Below are 14,534 nucleotides of genomic sequence, written 5' to 3'. Positions count from 1 at the left end.
CAGCCCCCTTGGTGTCCCTGGGGGTGCCCTGGCTGTCCCTGGGGGTGCCGTGGGTGTCCCTGGGGGTGCCCTGGCTGTCCCTGGGGTGCCCTGGCTGTCCCCTAGGTGTCCCTTGGGGTGCCGTGGCTGTCCCCTAGGTGTCCCTGGGGTGCCCTGCCTGTCCCCTAGGTATCCCTGGGGGTGCCCTGGCTGTCTCTGGAGTGCCTTGGCTGTCCCCTAGGTGTCCCTGGGGTGCCCTGGCTGTCCCCTATGTGTCCCTGGATGTGCCTTGGCTATCCCCTTGGTGTCCCTGGGGGTGCCCTGGCTTTCCCCTAGGTGTCCCTAGGGTGCCCAGGCTGTACCCTAGCTGTCCCTGGGGGTGCCCTGGGTGTCCCTGGGGTGCCCTGGCTGTCCCCTAGGTGTCCCTGGGGGTGCCCTGGCTGTCCCTGGTGTGCCCTGGCTGTCCCCTACGTGTCCCTGGGGGTGCCCTGGGTGTCCCTGGAGTGCCCTAGGCGTGCCCCGGCTGTCCCTGGGGGTGCCCAGGCTGTCCCCTAGGTGTCCCTAGGGGTACCCTGGCTGTCCCCTATGTGTCCCTGGGGGCGCCCTGGCTGTCCCTGGGGTGCCCTGGCTGTCCACTTGGTGTCCCTGGGGGTGCCCTGGCTGTCCCCTAGGTGTCCTTGGGGGTGCCCTGGGTGTCCCTGGGGTGCCCCGGCTTTCCCCTAGGTGTCCCTGGGGGTGTCCTGGCTGTCCCTGGGGTGCTCTGGCTGTCCCATGTGTCCATGGGGGTGCCCTGGGTGTCCCTGTGGGTGCCCTGGCTGTCCCCTAGCTGTCCCTGGGGGTGCCCTGGGTGTCCCTGGGGTTCCTTGGCTGTCCCCTAGGTGTCCCCGGGAGTGCCCTGGCTGTCCCCTAGGTGTCCCTGGGGTGCCCTGGCTGTCCCCTAGGTGTCCCTGGGGGTGCCCTGGGTGTCCCTGTGGGTGCCCTGGCTGTCCCCTAGGTGTCCCTGGGGTCCCCTGGGTGTCCCCGGGGGTGCCCTGGCTGTTCCTGGGGTGCCCTGGCTGTCTCTTAGGTGTCCCAGGGGGTGCCCTGGCTGTCCCTGGGGGTGCCCTGGGTGCCCCTGGGGCGCCCTGTCTGTCCCCTAGGTGTCCCTGGTGGTGCCCTGGCTGTCCCTGGGGATCCCTGGCTGTCCCCTAGGTGTGCCTGCGGGTGACCTGGCTGTCCCCTAGGTGTCCCTGGGGGTGCCCTGGCTGTCCCCTAGGTGTCCCTGGGGTGCCCTGGCTGTCCCCTAGGTGTCCTTGGGGTGCCTTGCTGTCCCCAAGGCGTCCCTGGGGTGCCCTGCCTGTCCCATAGGTGTCCCTAGGGGTGCCTTGTCTGTCCCAGGGGGGGCCCTGGGGGTACCCTGGTGTCCCTGGGAGGGCCCTGGCTGTCCCCTAAGTGTCCCTGGGGATGCTCTGATGTCCCTGGGGATGCCCTGCCTGTCCCTTAGCTGTCCCTGGGGGTGCCCTGGGTGTCCCTGGGGTGCCCTGGCTGTCCCCTAGGTGTCCCTGGGGGTGCCCTGGCTGTCCCCTTGGTGTCCCTGGAGTACCCTGGCTGTCCCCTAGGTGTCCCTGGAGGTGCTCAGGGCGTCCCTGGGGTTCCCTGGCTTTCCCCTTGGTGTCCCCGGGGATGCCCTGGCTATCCCTGGGGGTGCCCTGGCTGTCCCTGGGGTGGCCTGGCTGTCCCTTATGTGTCCCTGGGGGTGCCCAGGGTGTCCCTGGGGTGCCTTGCTGTGCCCTAGGTGTCCCTGGGGGTGCCCTGCCTGTCCCCTAGGTGTCCCTTGGGGTGTCCTGGCTGTCCCCTAGGTGTCCCTGGGGGTGCCCTGGGTGTCCCTGTTGGTGCCCTGGCTGTTCCCTAGCTGTCCCTGGCGGTGCCCTGGGTGTCCCTGGGGTGCCCTGGCTGTCCCTGGGGTACCCAGGCTTTCCTTTAGGTGTCCGTAGGGGTGCCCTGGCTTTCCCGTAGTTGTCCCTGGGGTGCCCTGGCTGTCCCTTTGGTGTCCCTGGAGGTGCCCTTGCTGTCCCTTGGGGGGCCCTGGCTGTCCCTGAGGGGGCCCTGGCTGTATTCTAGGTGTCCCTGGGGGGCCCCGGCTGTCCCCTAGCTGTCCCTGGGGTGCCCTGGCTGTCCCTGGGGTTCCCAGGCTTTCCTTTAGGTGTCCCTGGGGGTGCCCTGGCTGTCCCCTAGGTGTCCCAGGCCTGCCCTGGCTGTCCCATAGGTGTCCCTGGGGTTGCCCTGGCTGCCCCTGGGGTGCCCTGGCTGTCCCCTAGGTGTCCCTAATGGTGCCCTGGCTGTCCCTGGGGATCCCTGGCTGTCCCCTAGGCGTGCCTGCGGGTGACCTGGCTGTCCTCTAGGTGGTCCTGGGGGTGCCCTGCCTGTCCCCTAGGTGTCCTTGGGGATGCCCTGGTGTCCCTTGGGGTGCCCTGTCTGTACCCTAGGTGTCCCTGGGGGTGCCCTGGGTGTTCCTGTCAGGGCCCTGGCTGTCCCTTATGTGTCCCTAGGGGTACCTTGTCTGTCCCTGTGGGGGCCCTGGCTGTCCCTGTGGGGGCCCTGGCTGTCCCCTCCGTGTACCTGGGGTGCCCTGGCTGTCCCTGGGGGTCCCTGGCTGTCCCCTAGGTGTCCCTGGGGTGCCCTGGCTGTCCCTGGGTACCCTGGCTGTCCCTGAAGTGCCCAGGCTGTCCCCTAGGTGTCCCTGGGGGTACCCTGGCTGTCCCCTTGGTGTCCCTGTGGGTACCCTGGGTGGCCCTGGGCATGGCCTGTCTGTCCCCTAGGTGTCCCTGCCTGTCCCCTAGGTGTCCCTGGGGCGCCCTGGGGGTGCCCTTTCTGGCCCTGTGGGTGCCCTGGCTGTCCCTGGGGTGCCCTGGCTGTCCCCTCGGTGTCCCTGGGGATGCCCTGGCTGTCCCCTAGCTGTCCCTGGGGGTGCCCTGGGTGTCCCTGGGGTGCCCTGGCTGTCCCCTAGGTGTCCCTGGGGGTGCCCTGGCTGTCCCTGGTGTGCCCTAGCTGTCCCCTACGTGTCCCTGGGGTTGCCCTGGGTGTCCCTGAGGTGCTCTAGGGGTGCCCTGGCTGTCCCTGGGGTACCCAGGCTTTCCTTTGGGTGTCCCTAGGGGTGCCCTGGCTGTCCCGTAGTTGTCCCTGGGGTGCCCTGGCTGTCCCTTAGGTGTCCCTGGAGGTGCCCTTGCTGTCCATTGGGGGGCCCTGGCTGTCCCTGTGGGGCCCTGGCTGTCCCCTAGGTGTCCCTGGGGGTGCCTTGTCTGTCTCTTGGGGGGCCCTGGCTGTCCCTTTAGGGGCCCTGGCTGTCTTCTAGGTGTCCCTGGGGGTGCCTTGGCTGTTCCTTAGGTGTCCCTGTGGGTGCCCTGGCTGTCCCCTAGGTGTCCCTGGGGTGCCCTGGCTGTCCCTGGGGTGCCCTGGCTGTCCATTAGGTGTCCCTGGGGGTGCCCTGGCTGTCCCCTAGGTGTCCCTGGGGTGCCCTGCCTGTCCCCTAGGTGTCCCTGGGGGTGCCCTGGCTGTCCCCTAGGTGTCCCTGCCTCGCTTTTATCCTCGACTCCGCCTCCGGCGCCATGGTGACACCCCTCCCAGTCTGGACCGGTGTGGCCACACCCCCTCCCCTGGGGCCATTGGACCCATCCCAGTACAGACCAGTAAGGCACCGTGTGCCCACCATCGACCCCCACACGCCTGCCAGTTCGTCCCAGTCCACTCGCCGTCCATCCCAGTTCCCTCTGATCACCCTCCCAGTGCTCCCAGTCCATCCCAGTCCCGCAGGTGCTGGTGCTTGTGGCTTGATCAGCTGGTGCCTGTCCGCAACGTGGAGCGGGTCAAATGAGGCCTCAGGGGGAGGGGTGGGCGGATTTTCGGGGGTCCTGGGGGTCCCGAGTTGTCCTGGAGGGGTTTGGGGGGTTTTGGGGGGTCTGCGGGGAGTCTCAAGGGGCTGCTGTGGGTGTTTTTTGGGGGGGCTTCGGGAGGTTTGGGCAGCCCATTTGAGGCATCAAAGGAACCTGAGGAGGGTTTTGCGGGCTCCTGGAGGTTGGGGGGGCCCTGGGGGTGGTTTGGGGGGCACTGGGGGGTTCCAGCCCGTGACCCCCCCCCGTTTTTGACCCCCCCCCCCCCCCGAGCTGTTTCGGTCTCATCGACGCCCTCCTGAAGCCCAAGGGGGGGTGGGCGCTGGGCCCCCCCCGCTGCCCCCTCCCCTGCCACCCCCGTGACGCCCTGCAGGTGAGGGACCCCCAAAAACCCCTCCCCAGACCCCAAATTCACCCCTGGGACCCCAAAAAAAACCCCCAAAACCTCTCCCCGCACCCCAAATTCACCCCTGAGGCCCCAAAAAAACCCCCAAACCTTTCCCCATGAACCCCAAATCCACCCCTGGGACCCCCCAAAACCTCCCCAGGACCCCAGATCCACCCCGGGACCCCCAAATCCATCCCTTGGACCCCCAAAAACCCCCAAATCCATCCCTGGGACCCCCCAAAACCTCCCTCCAAACCCCAAATTCACCCCTCGGACCTCCAGAATCCTTCCACAGGACCCCTCAGGGGTCGTTCCCCACGAAAAAGTGCGGGAAACGTGAGGGGAGAAAAAGGGCGGGAAACGTGAGGGGAGAAAAAGGGCGGGATCAAGTGGAGGGGATCAATGGAATTTTGGGGGGGGTCAGCGACGCTGAGGAAGGATCAATGGAATATTGGGGGGGCATCAATGACATTGGGGGGGTCAGTGACACTCGGGTGGGGATCAATGATGCTGTGGGGGGGTCGATATCAGCTCGGGGGGCGGCCATGGGTTTTTGGGGGGCCGCAACGCAGGCATCCGTGCTGGGTTTGGAGCGGGGGGGCCCCTTCAACCTCTGGGGGGGCCCTGGCTGTCCCCTGGCTGTACCTGGGGGTGCCCTGGCTGTCCCCCTAGGTGTCCCTGGGGATGCCCTGGAGTCCCTGGAGGTGCCCTGGCTGTCCCTGGGGGTCCCTGGCTGTCCCCTAGGTGTCCCTGGGGTGCCCTGGCTTTCCCTGGGGTGCCCTGGCTGTCCCCTAGGTGTCCTTGGGGTGCCTTGCTGTCCCCAAGGCGTCCCTGGGGTGCCCTGGCTGTCCCCTAGGTGTCCCTGGAGTGCCCTGGCTGTCCCCTAGGTGTCCCTTGGGGTCCACGGGCTGTCCCACTAGATGTCCCTTGGGGGGACCTGACTGTCCCTGGGATGCCCTGGCTGTCCCCTAGGTGTCCCTCGGGGTGCCCTGGCTGTCCCCTAGTTGTCCCTGGGGTGCCCTGGCTGTCTCTTAGGTGTCCCTGGGGGTGCCCTTGCTGTCCCCTAGGTGTCCCAGGGCTGCCCTGGCTGTCTTTTAGGTGTCCCTGGGGGTGCCCTGACTGTCCCCTAGGTGTCCCTAGCATTCCCCAAGGCGTACCTGCGGATGACCTGGCTGTCTTCCTAGGTGTCCCTGGGGTGCCCTGGCTGTCCCCTAGGTGTCCTTGGGGTGCCTTGCTGTCCCCAAGGCGTCCCTGGGGTGCCCTGGCTGTCCCCTAGGTGTCCCTGGGGGTGCCCTGGCTGTCCTTGGGGGTCCCTGGCTGTCCCATAGGTGTCCCTAGGGGTGCCTTGTCTGTCCCTGGGGGTACCCTGGTGTCCCTGAGAGGGCCCTGGCTGTCCCCTAAGTGTCCCTGGGGGTGCTCTGGTGTCCCTGGGGATGCCCTGGCTGTCCCCTAGCTGTCCCTGGGGGTGCCCTGGGTGTCCCTGGTGTGCCCTGGCTGTCCCCTAGCTGTCCCTGGGGGTGCCCTGGGTGTCCCTGGTGTGCCCTAGCTGTCCCCTACGTGTCCCTGGGGGTGCCCTGGCTGTCCCATAGGTGTCCCTGGAGGTGCCCTGGCTGTCCCCTTGGTGTCCCTGGGGGTGCCCTGGGTGTCCCTGGGGTGCCCTGGCTGTCCCCCAGGTGTCCCCGGGGATGCCCTGGCTATCCCTGGGGGGGCCCTGGCTGTCCCTGGGGTGCCCTAGCTGTCTCCTAGGTGTCCCTGGGGGTGCCCTGGCTGTCCCTTAGATGTCCCTGGGGGTGCCCAGGGTGTCCCTGGGGTGCCTTGCTGTCGTGTCCCTTGGGGTGTCCTGGCTGTCCCCTAGGTGTCCCTGGGGGTGCCCTGGGTGTCCCTGTGGGTGCCCTGGCTGTCCCCTAGCTGTCCCTGGCGGTGCCCTGGGTGTCCCTGGGGTGCCCTGGCTGTCCCCTAGGTGTCCCTGGAGGTGCCCTTGCTGTCCCTTGGGGGGCCCTGGCTGTCCCCTAGGTGTCCCTGGAGGTGCCCTTGCTGTCCCTTGGGGGGCCCTGGCTGTCCCCTAGGTGTCCCTGGAGTTCCCTGGCTGTCCCTGGGGTGCCCAGGCTTTTCTATAGGTGTCCCTGGGGGTGCCCTGGCTGTCCCCTAGGTGTCCCTGGAGTGCCCTGGCTGTCCCCTAGGTGTCCCTTGGGGTCCACGGGCTGTCCACTAGGTGTCCCTTGGGGGGACCTGACTGTCCCTGGGATGCCCTGGCTGTCCCCTAGGTGTCCCTTGGGGTCCACGGGCTGTCCACTAGGTGTCCCTTGGGGGGACCTGACTGTCCCTGGGATGCCCTGGCTGTCCCCTAGGTGTCCCTGGGGGTGCCCTGGCTGTCCCCTAGTTGTCCCTGGGGTGCCCTGGCTGTCTCTTAGGTGTCCCTGGGGGTGCCCTGGCTGTCCCCTAGGTGTCCCAGGGCTGCCCTGGCTGTCTTTCAGGTGTCCCGGGGTGTGCCCTGACTGTCCCCTAGGTGTCCCTGGCATTCCCCAAGGCGTCCCTGGGGTGCCCTGGCTGTCCCTGGGGGTCCCTGGCTGTCCCATAGGTGTCCCTAGGGGTGCCTTGTCTGTCCCTGGGGGGGCCCTGGGTGTACCCAGGTGTACCTGGGAGGGCCCTGGCTGTCCCCTAAGTGTCCCTGGGGGTGCTCTGGTGTCCCTGGGGATGCCCTAGCTGTCCCCTACGTGTCCCTGGGGGTGCCCTGGGTGTCCCTGAGGTGCCCTGGCTGTCCCCTAGGTGTCCCTGGGGTGCCGTGGCTGTCCCCTTGGTGTCCCTGGGGTTGCCCTGGCTGTCCCATAGGTGTCCCTGGAGGTGCCCTGGCTGTCCCCTTGGTGTCCCTGGGGGTGCCCTGGATGTCCCTGGGGTGCCCTAGCTGTCCCCTAGGTGTCCCTGGGGGTGCCCTGGCTGTCCCCTTGGTGTCCCTGGGGTACCCTGGCTGTCCCTTAGATGTCCCTGGGGGTGCCCTGGCTCTCCTTGGGGTGCCCTGGCTGTCCCTTATGTGTCCCTGGGGGTGCCCAGGGTGTCCCTCGGGTGCCTTGCTGTCCCCTAGGTGTCCCTGGGGGTGCCCTGCCTGTCCCCTAGGTGTCCCTGGGGGTGCCCTGCCTGTCCCCTAGGTGTCCCTGGAGTGCCCTGACTGTCCCCTAGGTGTCCCTGGGGGTTCCCTGGTTTTCCCCTAGTTGTCCCTGGGAAAGCCCTGGCTGACCCTAGGGTGCCCTGCCTGTCCCCTAGGTGTCCCTGGGAGTGCCCTGGCTGTCCCTTAGGTGTCCCTGGGGGTGCCCTGGGTGTCCCTGTGGGTGCCCTGGCTGTCCCCTAGGTGTCCCTGGGGTCCCCTGGGTGTCCCCGGGGGTGCCCTGGCTGTTCCTGTGGTGCCCTGGCTGTCCTTTCAGTGTCCCTTGGGGTGCCCTGGCTGTCCCCTAGGTGTCCCAGGGCTGCCCTGGCTGTCTCTTAGGTGTCCCTGGGGGTGCCCTGGCTGTCCCCTACGTGTCCCTGGGGGTGCCCTGGGTGTCCCTGGGGTGCCCTAGGGGTGTCCCGGCTGTCCCTGGGGGTGCCCAGGCTGTCCCCTAGGTGTCCCTGGGGGCGCCCTGGCTGTCCCTGGGGTGCCCTGGCTGTCCCCTAGGTGTCCCTGGGGTGCCGTGGCAGCCCCCTTGGTGTCCCTGGGGGTGCCCTGGCTGTCCCTGGGGGTGCCGTGGGTGTCCCTGGGGGTGCCCTGGCTGTCCCTGGGGTGCCCTGGCTGTCCCCTAGGTGTCCCTTGGGGTGCCGTGGCTGTCCCCTAGGTGTCCCTGGGGTGCCCTGCCTGTCCCCTAGGTATCCCTGGGGGTGCCCTGGCTGTCTCTGGAGTGCCTTGGCTGTCCCCTAGGTGTCCCTGGGGTGCCCTGGCTGTCCCCTATGTGTCCCTGGATGTGCCTTGGCTATCCCCTTGGTGTCCCTGGGGGTGCCCTGGCTTTCCCCTAGGTGTCCCTAGGGTGCCCAGGCTGTACCCTAGCTGTCCCTGGGGGTGCCCTGGGTGTCCCTGGGGTGCCCTGGCTGTCCCCTAGGTGTCCCTGGGGGTGCCCTGGCTGTCCCTGGTGTGCCCTGGCTGTCCCCTACGTGTCCCTGGGGGTGCCCTGGGTGTCCCTGGAGTGCCCTAGGCGTGCCCCGGCTGTCCCTGGGGGTGCCCAGGCTGTCCCCTAGGTGTCCCTAGGGGTACCCTGGCTGTCCCCTATGTGTCCCTGGGGGCGCCCTGGCTGTCCCTGGGGTGCCCTGGCTGTCCACTTGGTGTCCCTGGGGGTGCCCTGGCTGTCCCCTAGGTGTCCTTGGGGGTGCCCTGGGTGTCCCTGGGGTGCCCCGGCTTTCCCCTAGGTGTCCCTGGGGGTGTCCTGGCTGTCCCTGGGGTGCTCTGGCTGTCCCATGTGTCCATGGGGGTGCCCTGGGTGTCCCTGTGGGTGCCCTGGCTGTCCCCTAGCTGTCCCTGGGGGTGCCCTGGGTGTCCCTGGGGTTCCTTGGCTGTCCCCTAGGTGTCCCCGGGAGTGCCCTGGCTGTCCCCTAGGTGTCCCTGGGGTGCCCTGGCTGTCCCCTAGGTGTCCCTGGGGGTGCCCTGGGTGTCCCTGTGGGTGCCCTGGCTGTCCCCTAGGTGTCCCTGGGGTCCCCTGGGTGTCCCCGGGGGTGCCCTGGCTGTTCCTGGGGTGCCCTGGCTGTCTCTTAGGTGTCCCAGGGGGTGCCCTGGCTGTCCCTGGGGGTGCCCTGGGTGCCCCTGGGGCGCCCTGTCTGTCCCCTAGGTGTCCCTGGTGGTGCCCTGGCTGTCCCTGGGGATCCCTGGCTGTCCCCTAGGTGTGCCTGCGGGTGACCTGGCTGTCCCCTAGGTGTCCCTGGGGGTGCCCTGGCTGTCCCCTAGGTGTCCCTGGGGTGCCCTGGCTGTCCCCTAGGTGTCCTTGGGGTGCCTTGCTGTCCCCAAGGCGTCCCTGGGGTGCCCTGCCTGTCCCATAGGTGTCCCTAGGGGTGCCTTGTCTGTCCCAGGGGGGGCCCTGGGGGTACCCTGGTGTCCCTGGGAGGGCCCTGGCTGTCCCCTAAGTGTCCCTGGGGATGCTCTGATGTCCCTGGGGATGCCCTGCCTGTCCCTTAGCTGTCCCTGGGGGTGCCCTGGGTGTCCCTGGGGTGCCCTGGCTGTCCCCTAGGTGTCCCTGGGGGTGCCCTGGCTGTCCCCTTGGTGTCCCTGGAGTACCCTGGCTGTCCCCTAGGTGTCCCTGGAGGTGCTCAGGGCGTCCCTGGGGTTCCCTGGCTTTCCCCTTGGTGTCCCCGGGGATGCCCTGGCTATCCCTGGGGGTGCCCTGGCTGTCCCTGGGGTGGCCTGGCTGTCCCTTATGTGTCCCTGGGGGTGCCCAGGGTGTCCCTGGGGTGCCTTGCTGTGCCCTAGGTGTCCCTGGGGGTGCCCTGCCTGTCCCCTAGGTGTCCCTTGGGGTGTCCTGGCTGTCCCCTAGGTGTCCCTGGGGGTGCCCTGGGTGTCCCTGTTGGTGCCCTGGCTGTTCCCTAGCTGTCCCTGGCGGTGCCCTGGGTGTCCCTGGGGTGCCCTGGCTGTCCCTGGGGTACCCAGGCTTTCCTTTAGGTGTCCGTAGGGGTGCCCTGGCTTTCCCGTAGTTGTCCCTGGGGTGCCCTGGCTGTCCCTTTGGTGTCCCTGGAGGTGCCCTTGCTGTCCCTTGGGGGGCCCTGGCTGTCCCTGAGGGGGCCCTGGCTGTATTCTAGGTGTCCCTGGGGGGCCCCGGCTGTCCCCTAGCTGTCCCTGGGGTGCCCTGGCTGTCCCTGGGGTTCCCAGGCTTTCCTTTAGGTGTCCCTGGGGGTGCCCTGGCTGTCCCCTAGGTGTCCCAGGCCTGCCCTGGCTGTCCCATAGGTGTCCCTGGGGTTGCCCTGGCTGCCCCTGGGGTGCCCTGGCTGTCCCCTAGGTGTCCCTAATGGTGCCCTGGCTGTCCCTGGGGATCCCTGGCTGTCCCCTAGGCGTGCCTGCGGGTGACCTGGCTGTCCTCTAGGTGGTCCTGGGGGTGCCCTGCCTGTCCCCTAGGTGTCCTTGGGGATGCCCTGGTGTCCCTTGGGGTGCCCTGTCTGTACCCTAGGTGTCCCTGGGGGTGCCCTGGGTGTTCCTGTCAGGGCCCTGGCTGTCCCTTATGTGTCCCTAGGGGTACCTTGTCTGTCCCTGTGGGGGCCCTGGCTGTCCCTGTGGGGGCCCTGGCTGTCCCCTCCGTGTACCTGGGGTGCCCTGGCTGTCCCTGGGGGTCCCTGGCTGTCCCCTAGGTGTCCCTGGGGTGCCCTGGCTGTCCCTGGGTACCCTGGCTGTCCCTGAAGTGCCCAGGCTGTCCCCTAGGTGTCCCTGGGGGTACCCTGGCTGTCCCCTTGGTGTCCCTGTGGGTACCCTGGGTGGCCCTGGGCATGGCCTGTCTGTCCCCTAGGTGTCCCTGCCTGTCCCCTAGGTGTCCCTGGGGCGCCCTGGGGGTGCCCTTTCTGGCCCTGTGGGTGCCCTGGCTGTCCCTGGGGTGCCCTGGCTGTCCCCTCGGTGTCCCTGGGGATGCCCTGGCTGTCCCCTAGCTGTCCCTGGGGGTGCCCTGGGTGTCCCTGGGGTGCCCTGGCTGTCCCCTAGGTGTCCCTGGGGGTGCCCTGGCTGTCCCTGGTGTGCCCTAGCTGTCCCCTACGTGTCCCTGGGGTTGCCCTGGGTGTCCCTGAGGTGCTCTAGGGGTGCCCTGGCTGTCCCTGGGGTACCCAGGCTTTCCTTTGGGTGTCCCTAGGGGTGCCCTGGCTGTCCCGTAGTTGTCCCTGGGGTGCCCTGGCTGTCCCTTAGGTGTCCCTGGAGGTGCCCTTGCTGTCCATTGGGGGGCCCTGGCTGTCCCTGTGGGGCCCTGGCTGTCCCCTAGGTGTCCCTGGGGGTGCCTTGTCTGTCTCTTGGGGGGCCCTGGCTGTCCCTTTAGGGGCCCTGGCTGTCTTCTAGGTGTCCCTGGGGGTGCCTTGGCTGTTCCTTAGGTGTCCCTGTGGGTGCCCTGGCTGTCCCCTAGGTGTCCCTGGGGTGCCCTGGCTGTCCCTGGGGTGCCCTGGCTGTCCATTAGGTGTCCCTGGGGGTGCCCTGGCTGTCCCCTAGGTGTCCCTGGGGTGCCCTGCCTGTCCCCTAGGTGTCCCTGGGGGTGCCCTGGCTGTCCCCTAGGTGTCCCTGCCTCGCTTTTATCCTCGACTCCGCCTCCGGCGCCATGGTGACACCCCTCCCAGTCTGGACCGGTGTGGCCACACCCCCTCCCCTGGGGCCATTGGACCCATCCCAGTACAGACCAGTAAGGCACCGTGTGCCCACCATCGACCCCCACACGCCTGCCAGTTCGTCCCAGTCCACTCGCCGTCCATCCCAGTTCCCTCTGATCACCCTCCCAGTGCTCCCAGTCCATCCCAGTCCCGCAGGTGCTGGTGCTTGTGGCTTGATCAGCTGGTGCCTGTCCGCAACGTGGAGCGGGTCAAATGAGGCCTCAGGGGGAGGGGTGGGCGGATTTTCGGGGGTCCTGGGGGTCCCGAGTTGTCCTGGAGGGGTTTGGGGGGTTTTGGGGGGTCTGCGGGGAGTCTCAAGGGGCTGCTGTGGGTGTTTTTGGGGGGGCTTCGGGAGGTTTGGGCAGCCCATTTGAGGCATCAAAGGAACCTGAGGAGGGTTTTGCGGGCTCCTGGAGGTTGGGGGGGCCCTGGGGGTGGTTTGGGGGGCACTGGGGGGTTCCAGCCCGTGACCCCCCCCCGTTTTTGACCCCCCCCCCCCCCGAGCTGTTTCGGTCTCATCGACGCCCTCCTGAAGCCCAAGGGGGGGTGGGCGCTGGGCCCCCCCCGCTGCCCCCTCCCCTGCCACCCCCGTGACGCCCTGCAGGTGAGGGACCCCCAAAAACCCCTCCCCAGACCCCAAATTCACCCCTGGGACCCCAAAAAACCCCCAAAACCTCTCCCCGCACCCCAAATTCACCCCTGAGGCCCAAAAAAACCCCCAAACCTTTCCCCATGAACCCCAAATCCACCCCTGGGACCCCCCAAAACCTCCCCAGGACCCCAGATCCACCCCGGGACCCCCAAATCCATCCCTTGGACCCCCAAAAACCCCCAAATCCATCCCTGGGACCCCCCAAAACCTCCCTCCAAACCCCAAATTCACCCCTCGGACCTCCAGAATCCTTCCACAGGACCCCTCAGGGGTCGTTCCCCACGAAAAAGTGCGGGAAACGTGAGGGGAGAAAAAGGGCGGGAAACGTGAGGGGAGAAAAAGGGCGGGATCAAGTGGAGGGGATCAATGGAAATTTTGGGGGGGCGTCAGCGACGCTGAGGAAGGATCAATGGAATATTGGGGGGCATCAATGACATTGGGGGGGTCAGTGACACTCGGGTGGGGGATCAATGATGCTGTGGGGGGGTCGATATCAGCTCGGGGGGCGGGCCATGGGTTTTTGGGGGGCCGCAACGCAGGCATCCGTGCTGGGTTTGGAGCGGGGGGGGCCCCTTCAACCTCTGGGGGGGCCCTGGCTGTCCCCTGGCTGTACCTGGGGGTGCCCTGGCTGTCCCCTAGGTGTCCCTGGGGATGCCCTGGAGTCCCTGGAGGTGCCCTGGCTTGTCCCTGGGGGTCCCTGGCTGTCCCCTAGGTGTCCCTGGGGTGCCCTGGCTTTCCCTGGGGTGCCCTGGCTGTCCCCTAGGTGTCCTTGGGGTGGCCTTGCTGTCCCCCAAGGCGTCCCTGGGGTGCCCTGGCTGTCCCTAGGTGTCCTGGAGTGCCCTGGCTGTCCCCCTAGGTGTCCCTTGGGGTCCACGGGCTGTCCCACTAGATGTCCCTTGGGGGGACCTGACTGTCCCTGGGATGCCCTGGCTGTCCCCCCTAGGTGTCCCTCGGGGTGCCCTGGCTGTCCCCTAGTTGTCCCTGGGGTGCCCTGGCTGTCTCTTAGGTGTCCCTGGGGGTGCCCTTGCTGTCCCCTAGGTGTCCCAGGGCTGCCCTGGCTGTCTTTTAGGTGTCCCTGGGGGTGCCCTGACTGTCCCCTAGGTGTCCCTAGCATTCCCCAAGGCGTACCTGCGGATGACCCTGGCTGTCTTCCTAGGTGTCCCTGGGGTGCCCTGGCTGTCCCCTAGGGTGTCCTTGGGGTGCCTTGCTGTCCCCAAGGCGTCCCTGGGGTGCCCTGGCTGTCCCCTAGGTGTCCCTGGGGGTGCCCTGGGCTGTCCTTGGGGGTCCCTGGCTGTCCCATAGGTGTCCCTAGGGGTGCCCTTGTCTGTCCCTGGGGTACCCTGGTGTCCCTGAGAGGGGCCCTGGCTGTCCCCCTAAGTGTCCCTGGGGGTGCTCTGGTGTCCCTGGGGATGCCCTGGCTGTCCCCTAGCTGTCCCTGGGGGTGCCCTGGGTGTCCCTGGTGTGCCCTGGCTGTCCCCTAGCTGTCCCCTGGGGGTGCCCCTGGGTGTCCCTGGTGTGCCCTAGCTGTCCCCTACGTGTCCCTGGGGGTGCCCTGGCTGTCCCATAGGTGTCCCTGGAGGTGCCCTGGCTGTCCCCTTGGTGTCCCTGGGGGGTGCCCTGGGTGTCCCTGGGGTGCCCTGGCTGTCCCCAGGTGTCCCCGGGGATGCCCTGGCTATCCCTGGGGGGGCCCTGGCTGTCCCTGGGGTGCCCTAGCTGTCTCCTAGGTGTCCCTGGGGGTGCCCTGGCTGTCCCTAGATGTCCCTGGGGGTGCCCAGGGTGTCCCTGGGGTGCCTTGCTGTCCCCTAGGTGTCCCTTGGGGTGTCCTGGCTGTCCCCTAGGTGTCCCTGGGGGTGCCCTGGGTGTCCCTGTGGGTGCCCTGGCTGTCCCCTAGCTGTCCCTGGCGGTGCCTGGGTGTCCCTGGGGTGCCCTGGCTGTCCCCCTAGGTGTCCCTGGAGGTGCCCTTGCTGTCCCTTGGGGGGCCCTGGCTGTCCCCTAGGTGTCCCTGGAGGTGCCCTTGCTGTCCCTTGGGGGGCCCTGGCTGTCCCCTAGGTGTCCCTGGAGTTCCCTGGCTGTCCCTGGGGTGCCCAGGGCTTTTCTATAGGTGTCCCTGGGGGTGCCCTGGCTGTCCCCTAGGTGTCCCTGGAGTGCCCTGGCTGTCCCCTAGGTGTCCCTTGGGGTCCACGGGCTGTCCACTAGGTGTCCCTTGGGGGGACCTGACTGTCCCTGGGATGCCCTGGCTGTCCCCTAGGTGTCCCTTGGGGGTCCACGGGCTGTCCACTAGGTGTCCCTTGGGGGGACCTGACTGTCCCTGGGATGCCCTGGCTGTCCCCTAGGTGTCCCTGGGGGTGCCCTGGCTGTCCCTAGTTGTCCC

The sequence above is a fragment of the Chamaea fasciata genome, unplaced genomic scaffold, assembly GCF_029207755.1.
Source record: "Chamaea fasciata isolate MVZ Bird 193981 ecotype frontalis unplaced genomic scaffold, bChaFas1.0.hap1 SCAF_552, whole genome shotgun sequence".
In the NCBI taxonomy this organism is placed as follows: Eukaryota; Metazoa; Chordata; class Aves; order Passeriformes; family Sylviidae; genus Chamaea; species Chamaea fasciata.
Note: the sequence above shows the minus strand (reverse complement) of the source record.